This window comes from Typopeltis vanoorti, chromosome 8, assembly GCF_054136105.1.
Source record: "Typopeltis vanoorti isolate ZY-2024b chromosome 8, IOZ_Tvanoo_1.0, whole genome shotgun sequence".
Lineage (NCBI taxonomy): Eukaryota > Metazoa > Arthropoda > Arachnida > Uropygi > Thelyphonidae > Typopeltis > Typopeltis vanoorti.
The window spans coordinates 130,038,021-130,060,013 of NC_143556.1; the positions used below are offsets into that span (position 1 = coordinate 130,038,021).

Sequence of the window (21,993 nt, forward strand, 5' to 3'; positions counted from 1 at the left end):
TTTTTTTACTTACTTCTTAAAAATGTTTTCTGATGTAAATTGTATAAAAATTGTGTGGAGAAGGAAAAAGAATTTAAAAATATTTATTCTTTTAATGTTATAAATGTCCTCGCATCAGAGATGGAATATGAACTAACTACGCAATCAAAGGATATATGCCTTTCTTTTAAATGTACAAAGCCATGAGCTGGTAACTGAACAAAAGCATATTACATATAGTGAAAAGAAAATGAGAATGTCTGACACTAATAGGATTTAGATCCATTCTCTGAAGTATATCAAAACCAAAAGGTTAGAGGGACCATATTCTAGAGCCAAAATCAGCAAGCTTGATGCATAATTTGATTTCTACAATTGTGTGGATAATTCATGACTTCTTTTGAGTTTATGTGCTCTTTATTTTTTTTTTGGCCCTGAGATTTTTCATTTCTTCATGCAAAAAAAGAATGTGCATTGAGTTTTGTCATGTGATCCAAATAATATCTTTAGGTGAATACCAATCCATAAAAGCTCAACCTCTCATGCATTAGCATGATCGGTGAGCTATAAGTCATCCTGAAATGATGCTCTGGAAACCAAACTGAACCTTTTCAAACACTTCAGGAGTTTCACACCATGCCATTAAATTCATCTGCTACTTAAAAACATTCATGAACATTCATGAGGTAGGATTCTTATACACAGCTTGATGGGTGTATAGTCAAAGTGATATCCCCCCCACTCCCCCAGTCAAACAGGCTAAAGGTTAATTAACTGCCAATTATGGGTCACCAACTCTCAACCCTCGTCATGGTATGAATGGTTTCTCCACACCATGATCTGGAAATATATTTAGAGATTTTAGTCAGCATACCCACTGTAAAAGGATATATTCCTAGTTGGAGAGAATGCCAACCAGAGCTATTGGATGACCCCTTGGTAAAACACCAGCACTGCTGCTTACTGGAGGCCTGAGGTGGCTGATGACACATATGGTCTCCACAATCATAGTACTGGCATCAGCATCTATTTCATCTCAGCCCTTCTACATATTATTCTTCAAAGGACACAAAACCATAATGAAAAGATCAGAATCTCTCAAAGGATACAACAGTAAAACAGTTCCACAGGCCTGCTACTGATCCATGAGACCAAACCTAATTTTAATACATTAGGAGGCTACCCAAACATATGTAAATAATCCTGCTGGATTATGTACCATATACCATCACAGGAAAATGATGGTATAGAATCTGGATGTCTTAGTATCTTTATTTTTTCATTAATTTCCTAAACATCAACATTAGAAAAATCAGACAGTCAAAGTGTCAGTGTAGTTAGAGAAAATGCACACAAAGACATATATATATATATATATAAAACCTTACCAAAAATAATTTCCATAAAAGTGTACAAAGAAAACAAAGGACATGCTCCACTTCATACACAGATGCAAACTTGATCTTCCATTTGTGACTATATCTCAAATTCTGAACTATTCATCTGTTGTCTCAGACCTATCTTCTGCCATTCTAACATCTTATACTTTTAGCTTGATTTCCTGCAATGCAAGAAACAGCAAAGTCATCTTCTTTGGTGAATTGAATGTCCACCACTCCAATAGGCTTAGTTTTTCTATTAAAGAGATCAAGCTGGAAGGAATGCTGTCAAAAGTCATCAGCAATGATATAATGCAAATCATTATATCAGTATTAGTATACCAGAAATAAGTGAAACCTTTTGGAAAGGATCATCAGATTTTGAGTCAAAACTTCCAAATGGAAAGATATATAAAGTATATACATCAGGTGGTGAAACATCAAGGAGAGGTGTAGCGTTCATTGTAGAAAAGAAAACTAATAAAAGCATTATTCACGTCATCAAAAAATCAGATAGAGTAATGGCAATTCTAGTGAAGTCTAAACCTAGAGATTGCTGATCATTTAAATATATGCTCCAACAGAACAGAATGAGGAAGCAGAAATAGATAACATGCATGATGAAATAGAATGGTGTATAAAGGAAGTTGGGGGCAAGAAAGATCAAGTTATTTGTGCTATGGGTGACTGGAACGCAAAAGTTGGATCAAAGAGAGAACATTGACACACATGGGTCCATTTGGACTTGGAATTCAGAATGAGAGAAAGCAAAAACTGATTGACTTCTGCAACAAGCAGTCTCATCATAACTAATACTTATTCTGAGCAAAAACTAACAGCAAGATACACATGGGAAAGTCCGGATGGAAGATACAAAAATCAATTAGACTATATTGTGATCAGTAAATATTACTTCAATGGAATACGGAACTCAAAGGTGATGCCAAGTGCTGACTGTGGACCTGATCATAGTCTTAATGAAGATGAATATTTGCATGAAAACAATAAAAATTAAAAGAAGTCAACCCCTAAAATGGGATCTGCAAATGGTACAAAAGCCAATAGCAAAATCAAAATTAAATGAAAATGTTTCAGAACTGCTGTTTGCACAGTCACAAAACGGAAATGAACCCTCTCAGTGGAATAGCCTACAAGCAGCTATCATAGCATCTGCTAAAAACCACATTAATAAACAAGAAGAAAGAAAGAAAAAACCATGGATAACACAAGAAGTAATCAACCATATCGATGAAAGAAGAACATGGAAAAAGATGAGCAAATGATTAAGATATATTAGATATAAGAAATTAAGAGTTAAGATATAAGAAAGATTAAGATATAAAACATTGGATAAAAGAATCAAACAGCTATGCAGGGGGACTGAAAGAAAACTGGATATATAGGCAGTGCACGGAGATAGAAGAATTACAAAATAGGAACAAAACCAGAGAAGCATTCCTGAAAGTGAAAGAACTTAATGGATAAGCAAAACGTACGCAGTCTAATGACATCAAGGACAAAGATGTGAACAAAATCATTGATAAGGAAAAGATAAATTAAAGATGGGTGTAGTACTCATCAGATCTCTATGATTATGATAATGGCAACATGATAGATGATTCATGACACCATAAATTAAATGTAGCAACAGATACCACTCCACCGACAAGAAAGGAGATAGAACACGTAATTAAGAATCATCCTAATAATAAATCCCCTGGGTGCGATAATATCCGAGCTGAGCTGCTGAAAGCTTTGACAAGCACTAATAACAACTATTTAGTGGAATCCATTCAGGACATCTGTAAAAATAGAATTACCCAAAGTTTTTACATCTATCTGCATACCAATTCCAAAGAAAAATAATGCACAAAACTGTGAGGATTACAGAACTGTGAACCTAATATCCCATGCACCTAAAATTATTTTAACCATTGTTAACAAAGAAATTGAAAGAGCCTTAATCGGTGAATTGAGTGAATAACAGAAAGGCTTCAGAAGAGGAATGGGAACTATTAATGCTATCCTGGGACTAAAAATACTAATAGAAAGATCACTTGAAAGAAATAGGAACATTTACATATGCTTCATAGGCTTTCAAAAGGCCTTTGGCCAGGTAAAACATAATAAAATGTTCAATATGTTAGATAAATTAGACATAGATCATGTACGTAAGATTATAAAGATGATTTACACCAAATAGCAAATGCAGCTGTTTAATTCTGAATCTTCTGTAATGAAAATAAAAAGGAGTTAGACAAGGTTTTTTAGGGACACAAAACATGTATTGAAATGAATATTTTACTAATTATTAATAAAATAACAATTGACGTTTCGACCCCTGTATCAAGGTCATCATCAGAAGGATACACGTATATAGGAACCAAGCTACATGCTGTTGCTTGAAAAAATGCTATGAAAAAGATTGAAAAACAAAAAATAGGAATTAATATCAATGAAATAAAATACACAATCTTAGATATGCTGATGACACCATTCTAATAGCAGAAACAGAAATAAATTAATGAAATTACTGCCGCTACTAATTGAAGAAGGTAAAGAGTTTGGATTAATACAAAAAAAAGATTAAATCTCAAAAGAAAACAGATCCGAGCCAGAAATATTCATAAATAATATAAAAATTGAATATACAACAGAATACAAATATTTAGGCACCTACTTTACTGCAGATGGAAAGCAAGATAAAGAAATGAAAATAAAAACAAGAAATAGCTAAAGATGCCTTTAGCTATTTCTGGAAAAATATAGATCTGTTTAGAAGCTCTGTGGGTATCGAGACAAAGAAAATAATGATAAGAACATTAGTGTGGCCAGTTTTTACATATGAAAGTGAGACCTGGATATTCAAGAAGAGAGTAAGACAAAAGATTATGACTTGGAAATGCAGTGCTATAGGAGAGCTCTGAAATTCTCATGGACAGAATATGTGACAAATACAGATGTCCTACAGAGAATGAGAACACAGAGATCTTTATCAGGAAATGATCCAGAGAAAGATGAGATTGGCAGGACATGTACTGAGAGGTTCAGCAGGACAGAGGATACTAACAGTTTTAGAAGAAAAAATTATGAGAAAAGGATCAAGAGGCAAAAAACGAAGGACATGGCTTGAAGATATAAGATCGTGGACAGGATCAAATGGCTATGCAGAAACAAAAAGGAAAGCCACGAACAGAGAGAACTGGAAGGACATGGTGCTGCATCCTCTCACTGAGGAAGCTACATAAAGAAGAAGAATATGCATTTCCTTAGCTATTCCTAACCAAATCACCAGTGGAAGTACAGCACCACCAAGTGAAATTACCACTGTGATTGTTTTGCTATTTGTATATACCAAGTAGTTTATTAAAGAATCTGATTCACTTCAAACATTTCTATCCAGGGTATTAAGTTATCTTTGGACTGGTGCTGTTTAATGAAGTCTTACAAAAAAGCTGTAGAGTGAGAGAAAATGAAATGCAAATTATTATATTTACAAAATAATCATTAGTGTTCTTTGGGGTATGAAATGAATGTTTTAGTCTCACGAGCACTATATACAAATTAGCCTTATAAATAAAAACTCATTATTATAAAAAACCAGCAAACTTCCTAGTAGAAATGTTACAAAATTACTACAATTCTTCTTTAAAATCACAGTTAACTTCCTTTAATAAAAACAAACACCTGTTTCTTCTATTCACAGTTGTAATTTATAACTAGTTAAATAACTTAACCTGATTTTTTCGTGTAATTAAAAACTCCACTGAAATCCTATCTGATTAATGAAGTATACATATCTTGAGTATTACATTTCTCCATAGCTCATTTTATTTGTTTCCTAGGAAATAAATCACAAACTTCAAAACTCCTTTTCTATTGTGAAAACTTTTTCACTATTCTTAAGTACATACATACATCTTCAAGGCCCACCTTTCCTAATTGGGTTGTGGGAGCAACAGCTGCAAGAGGAACTTCCAATGGTCACGATCTTCTGCCACCAAGCTCAGGTGTTCTGGTGGGATTCCCAAACGTGTCCACCAAAGGTTTTGGATATAATCTATCCAGCAAGTCCTTGACCTTCCACGTGGTCTCCCACCCTCTGGCTTGGCAAAGAGGGCCTGCTGAGGGAGCCTCTCTTGTGGCATTCTGACAAAGTGCCCGTACCAACGTAACTGTGATCTCTCAACATGGAGAAGCAGCAGTTGAGTACTGAGGGTTTCCCAAATTGCAGGGCTTCTGACTCTGTCGAGTCTTGTCAGCCCCGCAACCCCTCTAAGTAACCTCATTTCAGCCGCTTGGATTCGTGTCCGCATTCTTTCGCTCATTACCCAACTCTCATGACCATAGGTGAGGATGGGGACATAGACTGTATGGAAGACAGCCAGCTTTGCCTTCTGGCTTAACTCCCGCTTCAATACTACCGAACGGCCAAGCTCCCACAATATTAAGCTTGCTAAGCCAATTCGAGTATCTAGCTCTACGTCCCATTTTCCATCATTCGTGAATATGGACCCAAGGTATTTAAACTTCTCCACCTGCCTCATTGGGACTCCACTTACATGTAGAGTGCACTGGGACGGTTGTCTTGAGACCACAAATGTTTCAGTTTTGGCCACACTGATCTTCATTCCGGCGTCTGCACAAACAGCTACAAACCTATCCAGGGTCTGCTGAGGGTCATCTGTGGAAGAGCTAAGCAAAACTAGGTCATCTGCAAAAAGCAGATGTCCAATGCTATATCTCCCAATTCTGACACACTCACTGCCTCGGCTGTGCCTATCAATCCAGTCCATAAATATTATGAAAAGGAGGGGACAGAACACACCCTTGGCAGAGGCCAACGGAGACTGTGAAAGGTTCAGACTTTGTGCTGTTTACCCTGACACAAAACTCTGGGCATTCATACAGGGACTTCATGGCAGCTAATAGTTGGCCATCCACTCCATACTCCTGTACTACTTGCCAAAGCTTATCCCGAGGAACCCTGTAATATGCTTCTCCGAGTCCACAAAACATGTGTAGACATTCTTGGCATATTCCCAAGATTTCTCAAAGACTTGCCTTAAAGTGAAGATTTGGTTAGTTGTGCTTCTACCAGGACGAAAGCCACATTGTTCTTCCTGCAGGAGCATAGTTGATTCAAAGTTAACTTTGACTCAACTATGCTCTTGCACCGTCTTTCCAAGCACCTAGCATACACTTTCCCAGGCAGGCTGAGCAGAGAGATGCCACGATAGTTACTGCAATCCTTCTGGTCTCCCTTCTTGAAGACTGGTATTATTATGCCTGTCTGCCATTGCTTCGGTGCTCGCCCAGATATCCAAGCAGCTTGACACACTCGAGTCAGCCAGAGAACACGTCTCGATTTAAGGCTTTTAGCATTTCGGGACAAATTTCATCATCGCCAGCAGCCTTGCCTGATTTTAGCGATTTTATTGCTAAATGGACCTCTTCTGCTGTGAGACTAGTCATTGCCCTGATCTGCACCTCTTGGATGTCCACAACTGCTGGGCCACCCAGGTTAAGAAGGCTCTCAAAGTATTCCCTCCATCTGTGGAGGATATCCTTTTCAGTTATTAAAAGTGCACCATCAGAGGCCTTAATTGCCCTTGCTGTGCACGATTTCCTCCCTCGAAGGCGGCAGATGGTCTGTCAGAATACTTTCTTTGCATTTGCAGGATGAGTCTAATCCTTCTCCGAAGGATTCCCAAGCCTTCTGCTTTGCTGTCTTTACTGCCTCAGCAGCAGCTTTTCGTGCCTCAGCATACCGCAAACGCATCTCAGGTGACCTGACCCTAAGACATATTAGGTAGGACTCCTTTTTTTGCCCGGACAGTTTTTTGGACTGCTTGGTTCCACCGAGGTGTCCTTTTCTCACTGCACGTTGCCACGCCGAACCGCTTTCTGCCACAGCATGAGAGTGCAGAGGCAGTGACAGCTGTTCTGAACAGCTTCCACTCCTCCTCAACATCTGCAGTATGCTTGGGAATCTCTTTGAACCTGGAGGAAATGTCATCTGCAAAATTCTTGCTCACAGCCTCATTTTCCAATGCCTCCCATTTCATGCGGTATAGCTGATTAGGCCTACCAGCATTGATGGTAGCATGTGGTTTCTGAAGCCGTAGAGTGCACACAACAAGGTAGTGGTCAGTTGACAGTTCTGCCCCTCTTCTCACACGAACATCCAACACTGAGGAAAATAGGTCTACTGAGACTATGAACTCAATCAGAGACCTTTGTTCTAGTGTATCCCTGTGCCAGGTATATTTATGGACTTCTCGGTGCTGGAAGAAGGTATTCATTATGGACAAGCTGTTAGTACAGCAGAAGTCCAATAATTTCAACCCATTCGCGTTAAGGTCAGGGGTGCCATTCTTCCCAACCACACCCCTCCATGTCTGGTGATCTGTTCCAACATGTGCTTTGAAGTCACCCATTAGCAGGACTGATTTCATATCTGCCACCCTGTCAAAAGCAGCATCCACTTCCTCTAGGAAGGCATGGTATTCTGACTCCAGATTAGGTGCACAGGCTTACACCACAGCCAAATCATGATTTTTCATCTGAACCCTTAACACACATACCTGTCCCATCCCCCAATGGGATCCACTCAGCAACACAGTCTGACATCTGGGGGCTTGTGAGTATCCCCACACCTGCCTGAGCAGACACTGTCGGGCTCACATCAGAGTAGTAGAGCTTCCACCCTTTATGCAGGTCGACAGTTCCAGAGCCTCTCCTCTTGGTCGAAGAAAGCCCGACTAAGTCTAGCCAGTAGCGCTTGGCTTCCTCGACCAGTTCCAACTCCTTCCCTGTCAGAGAGGTGTTCCAGTTGCCTAAAGCCATAATCTGGTGCCATTGTCATTGCCATTTCTGTCCTTTTGCAGAACCATTTGTCTGCGCTGCCCCTAAACACCTTCCCAAATAGGTAGATGGCCCATTGATGGAGTTTCCTCTACAGAGTGCTGAGGAGTGGTGTCTAAGGGAGACTGTAACATATTTTTCGAACAGGTCCCTCTGCCCAAAACCTGAACGCATCCCTTGGTAACCTGCGCGACAGACGATGCAGCATGAACATTTTTTGATGGCCTGATCATGTTACAGTGTTTGATAATGTCCTGTTAGTACAAGATGAAATGACAGCAAAATAGGAAAGATTCCCCTCGAATACTCTAATAGCACTGGGGGAAGGAGCAAGAAGAGAAGAAAGAAAGAAGCAAGGGAGGAAGAGGAGGGGCCAGTCTACAGATAATAAAACAGATGTATATTACATGAAGTAAGGCATGGTCCAGCATCAGGTACCTCGGGCTTGCCACGCCTGTACTTATTAAAGTGAGCCACTGAGCTTCTATTCTTAAGTATAAAATAAAAATGTTTCTTCCTCATTTGGAGCATAACCAACTAACATTTTAAAGAAACTGTTCATTAGTCCAGAAAAACTATATTATCTCTTCTTAACAGCTTTATCCAGATTTTAAATTTCTGGATGAAGCTGTTCTCACAAAAGGAGAAACCTGCCACTTTTTTTTAAGCAAGCCAGTTGTTATAAATTTACCAGCACTTCCCCCCCCCCTCCGAGTATATATCAATACCTTTGGTAAAAACACAACAACAAACAGTTGAACTGCAGATGACCTACATGATATTCAACCAGAAATGTTTAAATATGTAGGTATGAAAATTTAATAGTGACAATTCTGCATAATTCACAAGGCCTACTCAGAACATCAAATACAAATTATTGGAATACAATTCTCTCCTAATACCCATTTATTTTGTGTGCAAGTGTAGAAATATACCAACCATTACATAGTTCCTCCAAATACTGCCTCTTATCTCTTTAACTTTTGCATCTCTCAAGATTTTATTCTTTTGATCTTTTCACACATTACGTCTGATTTTCCTGCAATTCTACATTTCCTTTATTAGTTTGTATACAATGTCAGTTATACCTTCTTCTATCACATTTTCAACCTCCAGCCATCCTTCATCTCTTCTGTGCTAATTCTGTTCCTTAATCTTGCAAACTTCTCTTTACTTTTATACTGTTTCCCCCTCCCTTTTTTTTTTTTTATCATCAAATTCCTGCCATATATCCTAAGGGGATGTTCAGGATATGATAGCACTACATGAAAAATTTACATCATTACTAACTTCTAGCTACAATTTTCTTCCAAAATCAGTCTGTTACCTGTCAAGACCAACATTATCAAATCCTACATTTCTATCTTCTAAGGCACTTTTTACCGCTGTTAGATCTTGAATGGAGAAACTTTATAAGAAATTATTCATTCAAGATTTAACAAGTCTAATAGGTCAACATAGAGAAAACTTGTACTTGAGCAGAAAAAGAAATAAGTAATAATTATATGTAGGGTTGTAAATACTTTGATGTAGAGTTATAAAAGAAATCTTGTCTATTCAAAATCAAGTAAAGAAGTTTAGTGTTGAATATAGTTATAAAAGGGTATTCTATGTAAAGTGAATAACTGAATAAGATGTAAACAAAAGTTCAAAGTTCGCGTGCGAGCCATTCGGTCAAACGTATGGCTTAAGGCAAGAGCTTTCGTGGAAAGCAGCACAAGTTTGCTTTCCTGGAAAAGATGCTGCATGAGGGGAACCGGCGTGATGGATTATCTCACAGGCACGAGTGACGTGTGGAAAAAACGTAGCAAAAAGAGGGCACCAAGGATAGAGAATAAAAGGGATTTGCACCTTTTTCTTGAAGGTTTTTTCTTCTTCAGACCTGCTCATTCCTGACCTCTTCCAGTACCTGATGGATTCCAGGCCGTACGGAGATATTAGATGTCGGCACGTACAGTCCTAGCCCCTTGGCTGTACATCTCCCCGGAGTGAAATAGCAGAAAGCAATTATCGAACCGGTAGCACTGACAAAAATGGCCGGCAACAGATCCAGAGAGACGTAGACACACCGCCCGTCGCGCGGTAAAGCCTAACAGGATGACCACCATGACCCACCACGTGGACAAAAGGCAAAAGAAGGATCGAGTTGTACTAGACAAAGAATTTATAGGGAACTCTTAGATAATTATCATGTTTGATAGTGGCCTGTCTCCACTGGATAATTTATCTGAAAAGATTATAGGTGAATTGTGACAATGTTTAATGTGAGAGATTATCGTAACTTTGAGAAATTTAGAATGAATAGTTTAAGACTGCCATGTGGTGTATTAATATTTAATCTCATAGATCGAGTTAATGATCATATCCAATTGAGTTTTAGTTGATTTATCTAATTTAATGTGTAGTGATAATGGACTGACTGAGTGTATAACATATCTGATTGTGTAAAATTTAGGATTTCAATAAATATGCTTTGTATTCTATACCTGACCTTGGCCTGAGATATGAATTCAATTTACCACTCATAAACTAATCAAAGCGGGAAGGAAGTAAAATATGATATTCTAGAAGCCGTGATTGCAAACTAAGTTAAACATAGCTGAAGTAGAGTATATTGTTAAGATTTTGTGTTAGATTCTTCACCTCTGTATAATAGCCTGAAAAGGTCTCCTTGGATAAGAATCCCTTCTATCCTAATATATCGGCTGGCGCAGCGTATCAAATAAATTTGCCAGTATCTGATCAAGAGACAATCTCAGATAGTAATCATTTAAGGGTTTGCTCCAAACTAAGAAAGAACCTTTATTAGTTAAGAGATACACGTGAATAATCTAGGAATTGGCCAGAATTTTAGACCGCCTTTCTACATAGTGCACGATAGGCAAGGATTGATTTAGATCTTGAGGTTAGTTAAGATAGAAAGAGATATTAAAATCTTAAGTGTAATAAGACAAAGATAAAAGTAAAAATAAAGTAATATAAAGAAAGTAGTGACATAACACTGCATCAATCCACCTATACCTTGGTCATCCTCTGGGTCTTTTTCCTGCCAACCTGGCAGAGAACACTTGTTTTGTTAATCTTTAGTCTCCCGTTCTGTTTAAATGACCATACCAGCTGAGATTAGCTCTGCTAACACATTCCTGGATGCTGACAATGTCAAGTTCTTTCCTAATATCCTCATTTTTAATATGATATTGCCATTAATGCCATCTGTTCATGTCCCTAATCTTTCTCAGGACTCTCATATCTGCAGTCTCTAGCCTTTGGTCAAGTGTTTTACTACTAACCCATTTCTCAGATCCATGAGTTAAAATTGGTTTGAACACTGTCTTATATACAAATAATTTAGTGTTTTGACTAATTTCTCTCTTATTCCATATAAATTTATTCAGTTGACTTCCTACCATACCAGCTTTGTTGAATCTGTTGTCTATTTTCATATTTAATTTACCATCTTCAGTAAAAATCGTGCCTAAGTAGCTGAAATGTTTTACTTGTTCTATAGGTTTCCATTCACGATGCAGTTGATATTTTTAATGCTTCTGCCTATTTTCATTGTCTGTCTTGTTATTGCTGACCTTCATTCCATATCTATTACAACAGTTATTCAATTTAGTCAGCGAATCTTGCAGACTTGTAGTGGATTTATTTAGAAGTATGACATCGTCTGCATAAATCAAAGAGCTGACATTAACATCCCCAATTTTGATATGGGGTTTAATACCACTTTCCTTCATAATGTGATCCATATAGATAATGAATAACAGAGGGGATAATGTACATCCTTGTCTTACACCAGATTTAACATTAAACAAACTTCCTGCACTTCCTTGAATTCTAACTGCTGATTTGCAACTCAAATAAAGACTAAGTATTGATTGATATAATGCCCAATGACACCATACAACCATAGCGTTTTGAATAGCTTCTTTCTTGGAACCTTGTCATATGCTATTTCCAGATCTACAAAACATAAATACAGATCTTTTGTTATATTCCCACGAATTCTCATCTATTTGTTGTAAAGTGAATCAGAACCTGACAACCTTTATTTGCCTGAATCAAGTATGTTCTTCACCAAGCTTCCCTTCCACAATCCTTCACGACCTTTACTCAAGTATACCTGCATAAATCTTACCAGGAACACTCATAGGGAAATACCTCGGTAATTCTCACATTCAGCTTTATTACCCTTTGTGTATATGGGATACTATGAGAGCTGTACTCCAATCAGCTGGGATTCACTCTGTTGAGGCCTTCTGAACTATGCAGTGCAGCCACCAAGACTTTTCTACCTCCATACTTGAGCATTTCTTGTTGAATATCATCTACTCCTGCTGCCTTTCGACATTTCAAGTTTTTGATGGCATTTCTTTGATGGATATGTATTCCTGATTGCATGCCTTGAATGTTTTTTTACCACTGTGCTATATCACTGCTTGTTTCATTTAGCAATAATGAAATTTAGAAATTTTGAAGTAATTAAGGATATCTTTTTCTCCAGTTTTCATGTCACCTTTATCATCTCTAATTCCTTTTACAGCATTTTTCTCCATATCTGAGCTTTTTTTAACAGCCTCCAGAATATTTTGCCACCCGATGATATTTATTTTCAATGTTCTTGCCAAAGTCTACCCATGATTTTTGTTTAGCAAGTTTTACAGTGTTTAGCTTTCTTACATTTGTCTCTGTATTCTTTAAGAGCATAAGCTGACTTATTTGCCAGGAACTTTCGATAAGCTGTCTTCTGTTCCGTCACTTCCTCTTAACTTCCTGAGTCCACTATACAGTTCTGATTTCCCTATCCTTGCAGAAGATCTCACTACATGCCTCTCTGGCTGGATCAATTAATATTTTCTTCATGGCTTGCCAATGAATCTCCAACAAGAACAGAACAGAAAAGCTGAAAATAACTCTCACCAGGCATATATGAAAATGTTGGGAAAAATTGGAGAAAAGGAAAAAAGGAATAATAATGGTAAGTATTTACTGAACTTTCAGGAATGGGCTAGTCATTACCAACACCATGTTTCAACATAAAGATGGGCACAAGTTCACGTGGAGAGAAGTCACAAGAAATAAAAAAAAGGCCTCAATGACATTATTGTTGATATGATAGGGCTGAATCAGGATATAAGAGTGTACAGGGGATTCGAAATTGAAGTGTTTATTAGTACTAAGCAGGATAAAAATGGATTTCATGTTGGAAAGAACAGTATGTACGAAAGTTTTAAAAAGAATTAAAGTTGAGCAGCTTTTACAGGTAAATTGTAGATTCAAATATGCAAACATTATTGAAAAAAATGTTTGCATAGACCTTGGAGTCTCACTGGCAAACTCTAAAGAAGACATTGATTGATTCAGCTAGGGAGGTATGTGGTGAGGTTGTCTGCAAGGATAGAAAAATAAGAACACCAAGGCAGAATCATGATGTTGAAGCAGCCATGCTAGAAAAGAAAACATACCAATAGTTACTAAAAAATAAGTCAAATGCCCTAAATGAATATAGAATAAAAAGTAAGATAGCTACGTGTACAAGTAGCTAAACAAAAATTATGGGGAGACTTTGGTAAGAATATAAAAAATAAATATCAGGAAGGTGGCAAAAAGTTCTGGGGTTATTGAAGAAGTATAGAAATGGAGCAAAGAGCACTGTTAATAGAATCAAAGATGATAAAGGTGACATGAAAATTGAAGATAATGATATCCTAGATGTCTGGAGTAATCACTTTGAAAGACTGTTGTTAGATCTTGAATGATGGCTCTATCAAGAATAGAACTGCTCCATTCAAGATTTAACAAGAAGAACAATATCAAGCAAAAGCACACTTGTACCTTGGCAAAACAGACATAATATGTGAAGATGTAGATATTAACTTTGCTTAAAAAGGAATATAAAATATAAAGGAAGAGGTTGAATCTTAAATTAAAATGAAATCGAAGAAGGAAATAAATATTAAATTGTACTATGTTTAAAGTTATTGTCTAATATAGATGGAATCTTAATTTGTCAAAAACATCAATGTTAAAATATGACATGTATAAAGTCGTGTAGCATCGTGCGAACGAAAGTTCAAAGGTTGCAGTTTGCACCGAGTAGGCATTCATGGAAAGCGCAAGAAATTCACGTTCCTCGAAAAAAGCAATGCGCGTACAGCAAGGAGGTGACGTAACTCGGTGACAACAAATGGGAGAGCATCGTAGACAAGTTTGGAGTGTGGAAAGAGGGTGCTATAATGGAGTTTAAAACGGATTCACATCTGTTGAGAGGGACTTCTTTTTAGCTTCTTTTTACGTTTTTTTTCTCCTGGTTCCTGTGGTGTTCCCTGGTCACGTGTGCCCTCCCCGTGAGTCTCCTGCTCGAAGTTCCCGAGCGGATCAGCATACCTGATACCAGACAAGACGTGCGAAGATGGCAAAGCGGCAGCATGTTTCCTGTTGCTGAGCAATGCAAGTCAAAGAAAGTATAGCACAAGATGATGGCAGTGTTCGAGTTTTAGACCACTGGTGTGGAACTAACTGATGAGAAAGCAGCAAAGGATTCCTTTGAAGGTAAATCGTGTTAGAAGTGATGATGCGAAAAGTTCACAAGCCCAGAAGAAACAAGTGGCGAATTCGGGATGAGCACGTGATGGCAATCCATTGTACAGAGGACAATCTATAACAAAGAACAGACGGAAGGATCGAGAAATCATCTAACAAGGTGGTACAAATCTTCCTTTTTATGTGTTATCTATTGGTGATGGAGGTGTAAAATGGACAGAGTTTAGAAAAGAAGAAAGAGAGATTTTGAGACAGTTTCCTGTGTTATGTTAGTCGAATGGGACTGGTAGTCTATATTCATAAGTTGTCTAGACCAAGTTTAATGTATATGGGTTGTTAATAGCAGTAATCTAGTTTAATACCTGACAATATTTGTGAAGATGTTGAAAGTTTATTTTTCACTGGGTTAGACTATAATAAATTTTGTTTAATCCTTTATCCAAGTGTGAGCAAACAAAGCTTGCGCCTGAAAGTATCTTCAGGACTGGGGTAAGGTAGTACAACACCAGGCAACTCATTGCAAAGGTGGAGCAAGCTTACATAACTCCTATCTCAGTATCTCCCATAATGCAAAACACATCTCCTTGCGGATATGTATAATGTTATGCATTAAGGAAAGGGTCACTACCTAGACTAGTTTTGACCTTTATTGAGATCTCTTCAGTGGGAGCCAGGCCTAGATGTGGAGATACCAGGCAGAAGCAATAGCAAGGTCATCTCTACCAATAGGAGTTGCCAAAAGTTTGCGCCAAACAAAGTAGGCACAAATTTTTTTTGCTCACAATTGGATAAAGGATTAAACTAAATTTATCATAGTCTAACCAAGTGAAAAATAAACTTTCAACGTCTTTCTCTAAATCCAGAGTAATTTAATAAAAAAGGTGGCATACCTTTTGGCAACTCCTATAGGTAGAGATGACCTTGCTATTGCTTCTGGCTGGTATCTCCACATCTGGACCTGGCTCCCACTGAAGAGACCTCAATAAAGGTCGAAACTAGTCTGGGTAGTGGCCTTTCCCTTAATGCGTAACATTATACATATCCGCAAGGAGATGTGTTTTGCATTATGGGAGATACTGAGATAGGAGTGATGTAAGCTTGCTCCACCTTTGCAACGAGTTGCCTGGTGTTGTACTACTTTACCCCAGTCCTGAAGATACTTTCAGGCGCAAACTTTGTTTGCTCATACTTGGATAAAGGATTAAACTAAATTTATTATATCCATGTTTGTGATATAGATGAACATAAGATTCTCATGACTGTGTTTGAATAGCCTGTCTATTTGATTATTATTACCCTGCTTTACTTGTATTTTAGTATTAACCTTGAGTTGCTTGATTATATGTGTTGTTTAAATTGTAATGTTCTTAGATAAATAATAAATGTGTTTTCCCATGTATACCTGAGTTTGAGTAAGAGATTGAATTTTACCACTCACGAAAATATCAAATCTATGTTTAGAGGAAAAAGGGGGAATTTAAGATTGTCAAGGCCATGACTGTATACTGAGAACTCAATCTAACCTAACTACTTAATCTATATAAGGTATTACTTGAATTCTGGGAAAGTTTCTTTGGATAAGAATTTCTATCCTAGAGTTCTGACTGACGCAGCATTAACAAACAAATTTCATCAGAGCTCGAAGAGAGAAACAGCCCCAGAAAGTCAGTTTAGAAGCCAGATCTCAACAGGCACAAGGAGAACAATAGAGGTAAAATATATACGAAAACAATGACGTAACACTGTTCAATGAACTAAGCAGTGAAAGAACCACACCATACCAGAAAATGTTCAAGAGGAATGCATAGAATTATATATATCAATACTTGAGGTAGAAAAAGTTGTCAAAAACTTGGAATGTGGAAAGATAGCAGGAGTAGATGATATTCGACCAGAAATGCTAAAGAATGAAGGTATAAAAGTTTTGAAGTGGCTACACTGCATAATTCAGAAGGCAGAAGATCAAATTCCCAATGATTGGAGTAGAGCTGTCACAGTGCTAGAATCCTAAGGAATTGATAGAAAACTAATAGCTATATTAAAAAATGTTTATAAAAAAATGCAGTTACAGCAGTTAGAATAGGTGATGATTTCGGGGAAATGGTTTAAAACAAGCAGAGGTACTACACAGGGTGACCCAATATCACCACACATTTTCATCATACATTTAGAAAGAGCAATGGATAAAATGAAGGAAGATGCAAAAGGAATATCAGTACATGGGATGAGAATTAACAATCTGAGATTTATAGATGACATTGTTATTATTGAAGAAGACGAAAGAGAACTACAAAAAACACTGAAACAGTTAAATGGGGAAGGGAAGCGATTTGGGCTTGTTATGAACTTGGAGAAAACAAACACAATGGTATTTGGTGAGAAGAACAGAAACAAAAGATACAAGTGGATGGAAATGATATAGAAAATGTAGAACCATTCACATATTTGGGAAGTAAAACGACATGATTTGGACTGTAAAAAACAAACAACGATCAGAATTGCAAAGGGAAGAACAAATCTGAAGACCATGGATAGCATCTGGAAAAGTAAAGTGATCAGCCTGCAAACAAAACTAAAAGTACTGGAAACATGCATTTTCAGCAGTGTACTGTATGGATCTGAAATGTGGATAATAAATAAGGAATCAAGAAAAAGAATTTTGGCATTTAAAAGAACTTGTTACAAGAAGATTCTAAGAATAGGATGGGTACAGAAAATCACAAATGAAGAGCTCTATCAGAAGATGCAACCGAAGGAGAATCTAATGCAGAAGATTACAGAATGGAAGCTGCAATTATTTGGACACATCTGCAGAATGAGTGAGGACCGGAAGATAATCCGGTCTCACTAATGCCAATAAGACACAGGTTATTGGCATTAGTTAAACATGGCTGACAGAAGATGATATAGTTAGTAGGATAAAAATGTGTAGGTTATAATGTGTTTAGGAGGGACAGAGAGAATAAAATGAAGGGAGGAGTGTTATTGATGATAGCTGATGAACTGCAGCCAAGGAGAATTGAAGTTGTATTGCAGGATAGTGAAAAGAGCTCATTTGAAGCTATTTGGTGTGAGATTGAGATTTGCAGAACAAAATACACTGTTAGGTGCTGCTATAGACCAGGTGATGGAATAGATGGTGGAGATAGTATGCATAAACAAATTGATGAAATGAGTGGAAGGAGGGTAATTATTATAGGGGATTTTAACTATGGTAACATTGATTGGAAGGAGGAGAGGACAAATGTGAGGAAGGAAATGGATTTTATTCAATTATTAAGGGATAACTATCTGAGATAGCATGTAATTAAAAATACTAGGGGTTTGAGAGTGCTTAACCTGGTAATAGCATCTGAGAATTTGACCATGAATATAATATGACCATGTTGCCACCTATTGGTGAAAGTGATCAGAAGGTGTTGACCTGGGAGGTGGCTAAAGGTGTGGAATTTTCAATTAAGACAGGGTATATGTAGAATTACCATGCTGGCAAGTATGACAAGCTTTAGGAGATTGCTTGGATCAGTGCCATGGCATGTAAAACTGCAAGGGCTAGATGTCGGTAGAGCATGGGAAGTGGTCAAGGAGCATTTACAGGAGGTTATGGCTGATTGTATACCTAGGGTTCGAATAGTAAAACAAGTAGGGATTAAATAGATGAATAACACCATTAAACTTGAGCTGCAAAAAAAAAAAAAAAAACAACTGTGGAGGGAATTTAAAGAGAAAGGTGACCTGCAGGCACACGAACGTTATAAAGGGCAGGCAGAAGGGTAATGGGTGTGGTAAAAAAAGCAAAAGCGGATTATAAAAAGAAACTAGCTATGCAGGCTAAAGAGAATCCCAAACAGTTCTTTCAATATGCTGCAAGCAAAAAAAACCGTACATTGCAGAATGATTTTAAGGAATGACGATGGTAAGGAGGTCACTAAATCAGTCAATATAGTGGCATTACTGAGTGAGCACTTTGCAAGAGTATATCATCCAGGTGGTGACATTGAAAAAATGAAGGAACTATTAGTTTATATGGGAACTGTGATGAATGAAGTGGAGGTGAATAGTCTATTACAGAACCTTAATGTGAACACATCTGTGGGATTGGATGGTATATCGGCACAGGTCTTACGTGAAGCAGCTAAAGAATTATCAGTGCCCTTGACCATGTTGTTTAATCTGAGTCTCGGGTCTGGTTTAGTCCCGAAGGCGTGGAAAGAGGGGAAAATAGTTCCACTGCATAAAGGAGGATCCAAGACTACTGTTGCAAATTACCGACCGATCAGCATATCAGGAGTCATTGTCAAGGTCTTGGAGAAAGTAGTCAAGGGAAAAATACAGGAATGGATTGATGAAAATGGGATACTGTATGGGGGACACCATGGCTTTGTGAATGGTAGATCATGCCTCAGTAACTTGCTCAAGTTTTATAACACAGTGATGGCTGAACTGGATAAAGGTAATGGGTTTACAGTGATACTGCTGGACCTGGCTAAAGCATTTGACAGAATACCACATGGAATTCTAATCTGTAAACTACAACATATGGGAATGGATATAGGATTGGTGAGATGGATAGGTGGGTGGTTGATGGAGAGATATCAGAGAGTAGTTTATTCAGGAGTAGAGTCCAAAAGACGGCCTGTGACTAGTGGTGTGCCGCAGGGTTCTGTCCTTGGACCACTGCTGTTTAATTTGTTCATTAACGATATAGGGAAGGATCTAAGAGGAACAGTTCATTTGTTCACTGATGATGCAAAGTTGGGTAGGGCAATAGTGAATGCAGAAGATGTCAAAATCTTGCATGATGACTTGGATAGATTGGAGTTCTGGGCTAAGGAGAATGGATGTCAATTTAATGTGACAAAATGTAAGGTTATGCATTTTGAGGTGAAAAGATTAGCAGCAGTATACCACATTGGTGGAACTGTACTCCAGAAGATTGATGAAGCCAGGGACTTGGGAGTGTTGGTGGATAGGGAGATGAAGTTTAGGGGGCACATTGCAAAAGTGGCTAAATCAGCTCATCAACTCACTTGGTTGTTGAAAAATACTTTGACGAGTAGAGACAAGCAAGTTATTGTACCTCTGTACCGAGCCTTGGTACATCTCGACTACTGTTCCCAGATTTGGTCACCTAGGTTTCTTCTTGATGGGGGGGAGGTAAAGAGGATCCAGAGACGAGTGACCAAGATGATAGCAGGTCTATGGAATGAACCTTATGAGAACAGGTTGAAGATATGTGGGTTTCAGAAATTCGTTGATAGGCAGAAAAGGGGAGATATGATCGAGACATTCAAATTGCTAAAGGGTTTCTATAGGATTAATTCAGAGGATATTTTTGAGATCAGGACTGGTGGTGGGAGAATTAGGGGACACTTATGGAAGCTGAGCAAGAGTGTGTTTAGCAAGGGTGTTAGAGCTGGTTCTTTACTTTTAGAGTGGTAAACGAGTGGAATAAGCTGCTAGAGTCTGTTGTGGGTGCTATGGCGGTGAGCGAGTTCAAGGCAAGGTATGATAGATACTGTGAGAATGTCGTATAGTTGTTCTTGACATGATGTTAGGGCCTTCCTCGATGAGTCTAAGGACTCCCTGGAGTCGCCTGTAATAATAATAATAAAGTCATTCATGTTTGGTATGATGGATGGTGTAAACAGAAGAGGAAGACCATACAGACAATGGATAGATAACAAAGGACTGGTGTGAAATGGGTTTACAGAAACTGCAACACTGTGCACTGCACAAAAAAAGGTAGAAGAAGATAGTGAAGGAGGCATCAAACACCAGTGGGTAGTAAGTTCATGTTTCATGATGATGATGATACCTATCTTTAAAAAAAGGAAATAAAGCTGAGTGTAAGAATTACAGAGGAACTTCTCTACTAAATGTTCCAGGTAAGATTTATGCAAGTATATTTGAAAAGATGTTGAGAAAGATTGTGGAAGAGAAACTTGGAGAAGAACAAGCTGGGTTGAGGCCAAACAGAAGTTGTTAAGATCACATTTTCACTTTAAAACAAATAATTGAGAAATTGTGGGAATATGACAAGGATGTGTACATGAGTTTTGTAGATCTGGAAAAGGCATACAACAAGGTGCCCAGAGAAAAGCTTTTCAAAACACTATAATTGTATGTGGTGAATGGGAACATTGTACAGAGCAATACATAGTCTATATTTAAGCTGTCAGTCAGCAGTTAGAATTGAAGGAAATACAGGAAGATGGCTTGATGTAAAATCAAGGGTAAGACAAGGAAGTATATTATCTTCACTTCTTTCACTATGTGTTATTCCCACTTCCTATGCAGGGTCTGCTTGTTACTTAGATGCGACTACTTGTTAGTACCACTCCCAACTGACCTGTCACCTAGTCTGCCGCTGGGGGGGAATATATTTTTGGCTGTAGAAGCGTATGTTCACGGGGCCGGTTTGCCTGCTTGCAGGATTAAAAACGCCAGATAAACTGTCAGAAAAACCCTACTACCCGTGCCCAAGATAGGCTAACTTGGCTATGCCTGAGGAAGATCCTCAAGTTTCTCACGTCTTCGACGGGAATCGAACCTGGGACACTCCTTCCCCATGCATATGGTTGTGAAGCGCAAAGCCACTAGGCTAACCGTGCAGACAAGCATATTATCTTCACTCTTATTCATTATTTACATGGATCACATTATTAAAGAAAGTGGCGTTAGGCATGATATTAGAAATGATGTCAAACATAGCTCTTTGCTTTATGCAGATGATATATTCCTAAACACATCTAGTGCAAGTCTCCCAGATTCTTTAACTAAATTGAATAACAGATATAACAAATTTGTCATGAAAATCAACAATAAAAAGACCAAAACTATGAAAATAGGCAGAAACATAGAAAACTTCAGCTGCATTCTGAATGGAGATCCTATAGAACAAGTAAAATATTTCAGCTATTTAGGCACAGTTTTTAGTGAAGATAGCAGGTTAAATCTGGAAAGAGACAACAGAATAAGCAAAAGCTAGCACAGTGGTTAGCCAGATGAATAAATTTATATGGAATAAGAGAGAAATTAGCCAAAACACCAAACTAGCAGTCTACAAGACAGTGTTCACACCAGTTTTAAGTTATGCATCTGAGAGTTGTGTTAGAAATAAGCACTTGATCCAAGATGAGACCACAGATATGAAGTTTCTGAGAAAAATTACTGACATAAGCTGATGGCATCAATGGCAGAATCATATTAAAAAATGAAG

General features: G+C 37.9%; 1 protein-coding gene across 2 annotated transcripts in view; it reads right to left on the minus strand.

Annotated features, from left to right (window-relative positions):
- Nucleotides 1-21,993, minus strand: part of LOC150104351 (moesin/ezrin/radixin homolog 1-like) — a 341,827-nt gene that overhangs the window by 246,005 nt on the left and 73,829 nt on the right. The window lies entirely within an intron of this gene.